The sequence below is a fragment of the Nothoprocta perdicaria genome, unplaced genomic scaffold (assembly GCF_003342845.1).
Source record: "Nothoprocta perdicaria isolate Ctin4 unplaced genomic scaffold, notPer1 scaffold_279, whole genome shotgun sequence".
Taxonomy (NCBI): domain Eukaryota; kingdom Metazoa; phylum Chordata; class Aves; order Tinamiformes; family Tinamidae; genus Nothoprocta; species Nothoprocta perdicaria.
Window position 1 is genome coordinate 573,077 of NW_020455509.1, and position 10,000 is coordinate 583,076.

Below are 10,000 nucleotides of genomic sequence, written 5' to 3' on the forward strand. Positions count from 1 at the left end.
CCATCTTTAAGTGCCAACAGCCTCCTGGGCTCTGTTAGGCCACTAACACTGCTGGCCACTGCCAGCAGGTCAAGGGAGATGATCGTTGCCCTCTGCTCAGCTGCAGTGAGACACATCTGGAATGGCTGGTCCAGTTCTGGGCTCCCCAGTACAGGAGAGACATGGAGTGAGTCCAGCAAAGGGCCACAAAGATGATTAAGGGACAGGAGCATCTCTCACACAAGGAAAGGCTGAGCCCAGCCTGCTCAGCCTGGAGAGGAGAAGGCTCTGGGCAGATCTGATCAATGTGTCCAAAAAAATAACTGAGGGGAAGAAGATGGAGCCAGAATCTTCTCAGTGGTGTCCAGTGAAAGGACAAAGGCAGTTGGCAAAAAAGTGGCATAAGAGTAATTTCCATATAAACCTAAGAAAAAAACTTATGATTGAGCACTGGAAGAGGTTGGCCAGGGAGGTCTCCATCCCTGGTGAGTAGACAAGGCTCTGGACAACCCTACTTGGAGCTGGGGAGCTGGCCTACGTGATTACCAGAGGTGCCTCCCAACCTCAATGACTCCATGATGCTGGGAAACATTTTTTTTTTAAAATGTCTTTCTTAGGATGTGGATTGCTAGGGGGCTTTTTTTTTTTTTTTTTCGTTCTGCTGATTTTATTCTCTATTTTCTACTAATTTGTTTTGAAAAACAAAATATTTAAAATTCTATGGCTAAAAAAGTATTGATTAAAATATATAAATATACAGATTGAATGTTATACAGTGCAACACCTCATTCTATAAGCTGGTAAAGTACACAGATGCTAAATTGATTAATGAATTGATAAATCTACTTTTAAGTTCCACAACTGTAAGGAGAAACTGAATGAAGTATATAGTACATCTGTAACAAACATTATTCTTTGTTTTTTCTTATCAAAATCATAATGCTTACTTGCAAAGGAGACTCCATATGAGGTGCTGTATAGCTTTCCTTAAAAGTACCATTAAGATGAGAAGGTGAGGAGAACAACAGTTCTACATTTTGGAGATATTTCTCCTTAAATAGTGTTTATGTACTGCAAGCATCCTTTCCATAAACAAACCAGGTCTTTGGAACAAGTGAACACAATCTCTGAAGAATCTTTACCAGCTTCTATTTTGGGTACATGATGAACTGAGACGTTTAGGCCAACATGTGCATATGGTCTCCCTAGTTTGATAGGAAACATTTCATGGTATTCAAGACGAAGCCACAAAATAYTACAGAAGACCTTAAAACCTGCGATATAATACACGATATATATATATATATATTAAAAAAAGATATTTCCTCTGTAATAGTAATATCTAAATCTAATATCTAGCAATATCTAAAAGATATTACTAGAGTCCTAGAGTCATGAATGTTTTAAAAACTTAATAAAAAGGAAAGTTAGTGTATCTGGTATGGGGAAAGGAATACTCTGATTAATATCCTTACTCAACAAGCTCCATTTCATTCCCTGAATTATCTTAAGCAAACCTTAAGTGCTCTTCTTTGCAACAATCACAGAGTAGGATAATCACCTTTTTTTTTTTTTTTTTTTTTTGTTGCAGACCTACACAACAATAAGGAATATTTATCTTAATTGTATATAAGCAAAGTTTGCAGCTATTACACCTTTGCAGCCCCAGGAATTGGCTATGCCCAGTGTACTGTTTTACAGTCACTCACTTCTACCCAGACAGAACACCACAACTGCACACCAGTGTCTGCAGTGGCTCTGGCCTATTTTTTTCTCTTACCTTTCACTTCCAAAGAAAGTGTCTATTTGTTTCCTTAGGACCTCAGCTTGAAAATCTGCATCATCAGAATCACTCCATTCCACCTCCAGATTTCATTTCACCAAAAACAATGTTTCCAATTCAAGTGGCACGGCGAATTTACTGCCACTGGCAGAAACTCTCTCAAATGGCATGAGCTTGACATCAGCAATATTGGAGAGAGAACTTACTGGGGCTTTCCACCRTAAGCTCTGTACACGGAGGAAGGAATTTACCCAGCCTGTCACATCATCAGCCTTTAGTTCAGAGGACTTCAAAGGACTGGCAAAGCCACGCTCAAGAAAACAAGCACCAGGCTGGAAAGGTGAGGTACAGCRAAAATCCTTCTGCAGGCTCACAGTTAATTTACTTTTCACACTCTTTCGAAGCTTCTTAAATGAAGTTGATGGTGCAGCGATGCTTTGTAAAAACAAGCTCCCAGCTTCCTTACCAAAGTGGTGACAGCTCAACAGTCCAGCAACCTCACTCCTAGGCTACTGGGCCTACTCATAGGCCACATCCACTTTAAAAGTGGAGAGGCAAAGCCTACTGGATTGCCTAAAAGTTCATGTTTTAAGCGATGTTATCACTATATTACAAAAAGTCTGTGGCAGAATGAGGAGAAGAACTGAGAGCTGAACAGTGTGGTCCCATTCCACTGATCAATATATTATGTTGCTTTTGCTACTTAAGCAACAGAAGTCTGGAAACAGTTTCTGCTTTCCCTCAGTTTCCGTCTGCCAGTGTCACAATTGATCCGACTTTGCAATGAGTCTCTAGAAAACCCACGTACACAATTTTGAAATAATAATAACAATAATTAAAAAAACATTTGGACTCAGATGTTGTTCAAAATTATAGCTGTGCTTCTGCCGTGCAAAATTATAGCTGTTACTTGTTAATGGGCTGTACTCAAAGACATTTCTGTTCCACTGACGAAACAAAAACCTGACACTTCTAAGAATTCACTTTTCAATTTAATTCAGGTTTATCCTTAACAGTGAATGTCCAATTATTTTCACTCCTTTTTTTTTATGTTTATAATCTACTGGAATCTTCAGGAGCGAGAAAAAAAGAGAAGCACAGCCAAAAGGAGCACATTTATAACGGCACGTCTTTTCTCCAGGAGAAAAAAAAAAAATCTTCCATCTCATCAATATCTTTGCCAAAACCCTCCTTCAGGAACTGGAAAGAGAAGGGGCCTTATTTCCTACGTATATTTTATAGGAAACATTTTTTGGTTCTGTGTCACGGACTCGGATTTCACACCTTAGTGGCTAGTCATATGGAAATGGACATGGCTGTGGAAACTTAGGGCTGTGAAACCCTGATAGTAAAATCAGCAGGAAGATGAGGAAGGTGTGGGGAACACTGAGTGATTCATGCTGTAACAAGCTCTTTACCATTTGAGGAGATTTTGGGATGGCTGCCAGCACTACCTGTCTGCGCCCACTCTCCTGGACCCTCCAAAGCCGGCCGTGAATCCAGGTGTGGTACAGAGGTAGCACTGCTCCCTGGGGTACCTTCAAGTAAGTAAGAGGATGTGACTTTTTTTTTTTTTTTAAATGYCATCTTAAAAATAGGTCACACTTACTGTTAAGTCATCCTTCTGAGAAATAATACTTGAAAGAAAAACCCTAGGCCTTGTTTCCTTTATTAGTAGCATTTTAAGGTAAAGAGGGAGTGACTTTCAGAAGTTACTGTAAAGCAGTACAAAGCTGAGCATCTACCTCATGGCATTCAACAAAACTGTGTTGCAACTATCTGTTCCTTTGCAAAATCCGAGAACAAACCCACTCCTATTTCTTATCTAACATAACTCCACTAATTGCCTGAAGCACAGAGACAGCAGAAAATGGTAAAAAACAGTGAAAACCACCAGAATATTTTAAAAAGTTACAATGCTGATTGCACTGGTCTTCTGCTCTTCAAGGCAACTTCTCACTGATCTTACTGTGGTCTTGCAAGATACCTTCAAAGCCCCAGCATATGTGTGGCATGACCATGACAGAGTAGATATATCTTCAAAATGGCCTATTCCATTTTGTATTCCAAAAATGACAGCAACTTCAGTACTGTATCACATGCACAGCCAGGAGTGTCATGCCTGATGCAACTTTAGTAGTTAATGGTCTCGCAGTGGGACACAAATTTCCTACAGGATGTTGCAATCCACCTCCAAATGTGCCCCCCTCTGCTACTCACTGGCAAGATTAGAGGCACCCTAAGCTTATGTTACCCCAGATACGGAGGCAGAGGAGTGGGGAGCAGCGGGTGATGCCCAGGACAGCGAGGCGGGCGGCAGGCAGGGCCTAGGGGCTGCTCGGGCAGCTCCGGGGCCGCAAGCGCAACCGTCGCCTAGAGGGAACTGAGAGGGCACCCAAAGGCTCCTGTGACCTCCAGCGTCACTCCACACGGCTCATCCCAACAGCACGACAAACAGCTACAAAGGATGAGAAACAAATTCCTAAGGTTTTAATGACAGGAACTCAGGCAATGGAGTATGAGGATTGGCTTATTTACAAACAGAAGCATTAAAGACTGAAGGGCCCTTCAGGCAGTAAATAGTAAGAGAAAAAAAAACAGAAAATCAGAATCTGACTTTAAGAGACGTTGCTATGTCTATGTTAATTAGTGGAGGAACGGGAAAAACAGCTCTGTACTCAACAAGCATCCCATGAGGAAATCTTAGTCCTTACTCGTCCGAACTTTATTCATTTAACACAGTWATTCTGGATAAATTAAATATTTTCCGGGAAACCTACTGAATGTATTTCACTACCATAGTACTTTTTAAAACATAACTCTTTTCCATGMAGAAATATCCCTGATTGCATCTGCCTGAGTTTCCATGCTTCACAAGCACTGGCAAGAAGGGAAGCTGGATGAGGYTTGCGCTTTACTCTTAGGTTCGCCCAGATCTCAGTAATGACTCTAATCAACCAGCACATTCCAGGCTTTATAGCCCATCTCTCTTTTTCCACTTTTTTCCGTCAACCAACCAGTTAGTAAGGAAAGAGGAAGAATAAGTGTGTGCAATGGAGAGCATGGCATTCCAGTGAGATACAGAAGTGGGCAGATTATGGGATAGTTGGGAATACCAGGCAAAAATGTTAGCATTAACTAAGTTTACTTTTCACTCTATTTAAATACAAAAATATAAAGAAAAAAGTTTCTGTATTTCAGTCTCAGCCAATTTTGGGCCACACTGAATGTTAAATAAACTATTATTTAATCAAATACAGGCATATTAGTCTCACTCCTGCTGACAACTTCAATTAGAATATTTTTGCTTCATACAAAAAAAAAAGAAAAAAGGAAAAAGAAAAAGCTCATGATCTTTAAACTACTATGGCTTCTGCACAACATCTGGTTACAATTTTTTATATATTCAACCATCAAACTTCTATCTCCGCAAAGCAGTTTACTCAGTATTTGTTTTAATTATCCGGCATTTCGTACAGCTTTGAAAAGGGGGTGAAAGACTTCCTCACCATGCAGACAGATGCAAACTGAAAAGTACTATACATTGAGAGATACTCTTGAAACAATTTTAAAAACAACAACAACATTGCCTGGAAACAAGTGCTACTTTAACTGTTTCATTACAAAATACCTCTTAGCTTTTCATTAGCAATTTTAATGTTTTTGGACAGCTTCTAGGATTAAGGCAATCTTTATTACCAATATCACTGGAGCCATACAAATTTTAAATACATCTTTTCCTTTTTCTCGCCAATGCCACAGTGGGAACACTATATCTGAAAGCAGTAGCTTGAAACAGAGAACGTGGCAAAGAAAGCATCTGAATGGGATAAAGTTGAAATAAAAAATGAATTTTATAGCAGTAGAGAAAGGCCTGGCCCCTACAAAAAAAAAGTTGTGCTGAATTTTAAACATGGGAGAGATCTAATTTAATTTTGTAAGACTATTCACCTGTGTAAAGTTAAGCACATCCACAAGCTTTTATAGGACTAGGACAAAAATTAAGAAAACGCGTGGGATTCTGATTTTATTGAATGTTAGAACCTCAGTCAGCCAAAAGGACATAACTGAACTTTTGTTAAATGGCTCTTTTGGGTGTTAGACCAAATCAATGAGTCACTGCTACAGATAGGAATGGTTAGTCTTTACATGGTGGGATCACTGTAAACTTAGGAGGATATGAAAAGTCTTTATTCATTTATTTGCATTACATATATGGATTAATGGCAATGCAATGTGGAAAGTCATTATTTATTTTATGAGGTAACTGTTTGGAAATCCAGTAAATAAAAAATGGTCTCATTTTTCCTGTTTTTCAGTCAGTCAGCAGCCATCATTCCAAGATAGCATATTCAAGGAGACTTTTTTAAATTTTTTTTTGAAGTTTCTTCTAATGCAGAAGAACTGGTTACTTGTGGATTAACTGAGAGAGGAAAACCATCTCTTAAGCCATCTTTTTTTTTCCTCTAAAGATGCTCCTAAGAAGTCCGCAGATTGTATAGCTGCAAAAACACAAGCTACTTATGGCATGATCCACTTACGAGCTGTTGAGCTCTGACTCCCAGAGAGAAACCAGCCCTTTTCAGATTGGTCATGGAACAATATATGCGACTTCTTTTTTATTTTTAGTGAGGAAAGTTTGTTTCATATTGAAGAGGGTCTGAAGAGAGGACTTTCTTTGGTTCTGTGAAATATTCTGGTATTAAACCCATGTCATTGGTCATGTCTCTGAATCAGTGACCACCAACCACCAATAAGTCAACAACAAAAAAAAAAAAAAAAAAAGAAAAAAGAAAAAAAAAAAGAAAATACCAAGTTTTTCAATCCATGGCCAACCACAACATAAGTCTACCCCCCCGAGTCCACTTCATTAGTCAGAAAGACCTTTAAGCAGGCTTTCTCACCAAACTCTGCACACTCGGCTTTCCCTGGGACTGTAAGAACTGTGGAAATCGCTCCCCACAGTTATAGTAATATTTGACACTTTGCATGCAAAGACAAACAGGGAGTATGTGAGAATGCGAAACTCTAACAGCTCTCAAGCTGACAGTCAAAAGTCAATATTTTTCGCAAGGACATGGTTGGTGCTGAGAATAAGACTGAGATGAAGCACTCTTTTATCTGACCTAGCCTTTCATTCTCACTTGCAAGATCTAGCCTATGAAGAGCAATCAATACACCAGCAAAGTGACTTTCCCCAACACTTAAAGTTCAGATCTCAGCATAGCAGGAAAAAGGACTTGTTGGCTTCATGCTGATTAGAGTGGGGAAACATGGATTTTCACTGTCTCCCTGATAAGACTGTGAACAAAGGCCTTCAGGATTCAACATCATCTTTTATTTCAGGTACAAAGAGCGCAAACATAACTCGGCATGAAAGTAAAGTCAGTAAAACGCTCTTTTGCACCCGCACGCCCATGCGCACAACTCCAGTGAACAATCAGAAGGTACATTTCTAGCGTGGTGGGAATTTGGACACATGATTTTGATTAATGTTAATGCAAGTCGTGTGGCCAAATCCCTGTACACTAGTTTGAAAGTTTATTCTAAAATTGAAATATCATTAAGGTTGCAACACAAACCAAATAAGGCTAGGAAACGACACTTCATTAGTAACCTATTCATTACGAGTACTGTAGGTAACCTGCTGCAACTTCATGGTACTGTAATAAAATGCCTTAAGTGTTTATATACCACGACTGTCTACTGGATAGAAAAAATATGTAAAAACACCCATGCAATACGGTTAGTTTCTGCAGGCAGCTAAATTTTTTTTTTAAGGTTATTTACTATTGATATTGGACACAGATTGCATACAGAGCTATATTCCAGATCTTGTTATGATTATGAATACCAAACGTGTGGCATACAATGAGAAAGGGTTTCAGGTTCTTTGTACTCCAACACTATTTCGCTAATCTCAGGGGTACATCCCCTTATTCCCATTTGGCAGAAAAGTACCAAGCCAGGTATTTTAGCCCTAGGGACTGTGAGCTCATTTGAGCTCATTTTCTTCTCATCACATGAAAGTCAATGGAAGAAGGTTTCTCTAGCTGCTCTCAAGAAGCCAATAGTAGCCTTTTTACCGAAAACAAGCAGTAGCAATTTAAGAAGCTACTGGTTATGGCCTAAAATCTGCAAATCTGCAATAAATTTCTTTCTTTTCTTTTTTTTCTTTTTTTTAGGGTAGAAATGAGAGTATGTGTTTGTGCATGTGTGAAGAATGGAGTGAAAAGACAGGAAGAAACAAAAGAAACAAGAGGGTAATGAGGGCAACTACTGCCAGCCCTATTTATCCCATTGAACAAGGAGACTTTCCAGTAAGAAGCGGGAAATCAGTTTATCTGAAACCAAGCAACTTTCTGTATCATTACTGTATATGAGRTTAAAGATACACTACACAATTCATTCTTTTGTGTTATATTTATAGTTAGTATGATGGCTCTCAGGCGTTCTGTGGTGGCATTCTGGAAATGTGTTATGTTGCTGACAGCAGTAAATTATGTGAAAAGATTTGAGCTCTTAATGTAAGTACTGCAAACAAAATCTGAGAATAAAGTGGTGCTTAACAGAAAATATATGCACAATAAGTATTGTTAAGTATTTCATATCCATTTCACAAACATGAATATTTCTAGCAAGAAACCTAGATGCTACATAAAGACTGATTTCACTTAGTAAGTAATCTGACTTTACAAGCACATTGTTTGAATAATATGGAAAGCACTAGTTCATTAAAATGATCTAAATTGTCAAGATTTTTTTCTCTTATTCTAAGTCATGGCATGTGTGTTGTGTAGCTTTTTCTTCTTTAACATTATATGTTCTTTAAAAGAGCGTTAGAAGTATGCTGCCTTTTGACTTTGTTCTGGGGGCAGAAGTGTGCGCTTACAGAATGTAATTTTTTTCCTTCCAACATAAAAAAAAGATGTATGAAGTTACTATGGCTCTTCAAATTGGCCTAGTAATTGAGCCTGGTTATGGTCTCATTAATGTGCAAGTTTCATTTGTCACCTTATTTCTTTGTGGAATATGTGCATTGATTCATCAAGACTTGTGACACCTGGTTTTCATTTGCTCTTGCTTAATGCTTCTTTTTTAATCAGTTTGTACAGGATTGGTGTAAGGAACAATTTGAAAGTAAATTGTACTACCTTCCTGAAAACAGAAACTAGAAATGTTCAGCRTTTTTGTTTATTTACACTTAAATGCCTTTTCACACTCTTTTCATGCTTCTGTATGCTTTGCTTTAAAGTACTCTTAATAACTTGCTTGCTGCAGCTACTCATAACATAAAAGGAACAAATAAAACAATGTACACTTAACAGGGGAGATGTAGGTGTCTAGTGAGTTCATTATCACAAAAAGATATGAATTTAAATTCATGTAAAGGTAAGTGRGGAGAATACCACAAGCCAGACTCTCTTAGTGAGCTACAAAATCCTTGTTAAATTGTCCAATTCAATAATGAGATGTTCTCATTTAATTTTCCCTCTGTCTCAGTTCTTTACTTCACTTTTCTTAAATGTGTATCACTTCAAATATTTCCATTCTTTGTGTCACTGGCACATGCCAAAAAGAGAGAAAGAGAGATCTGATAAAGATAAAGCATGACAAAAGTTTCACGGATAATTGCTTTCACATATCCAGTTCAGCTCTCATCTCTCCTAATTAGCCTCATTACCATACCTTAAGACAGACCAGCAGTCACTCAAACTCCTTGTTTTTTCTGTCAAAACTATTGCTGACAGGGAAATGGACAACACATGCACTGAGTGAGTCTATTCTAGACTATTCTTTTACAAGACTAGCCTCCAGCAGAAAACACAAAACAACAGGTCTTCTATAAATGTATAATGAAAGTATACATACAGGCTCAGAATACTCAGCAAATTATTGTTCTCTTCATTGCCCCACCATCACTTAAAATATATGAGGACAATAAAAATAAAGTCATTCTCATACTCTCTCRTTTTTCAGAATATCAGAGAGATCAAACACAATGCAGTGGTTCAGCACGACTGCCACAGCCTTTCGGAAGCGCCGCACTACAGTCGCTGAAACAAATCACTCGAGCCCTGTGAAGTAGGAACCCGTGTGTGCAGGGCTGCTTTCAGCATGCCCACACTATCACAGGAAGCCTTTTGTTTTTACAAACCACGTACAAATGCAAAAGCTTCACCCAATTGCTCGTGTTCATTTGAAATTAGCTCATAAAAATTATCTAGAGAATCCTGC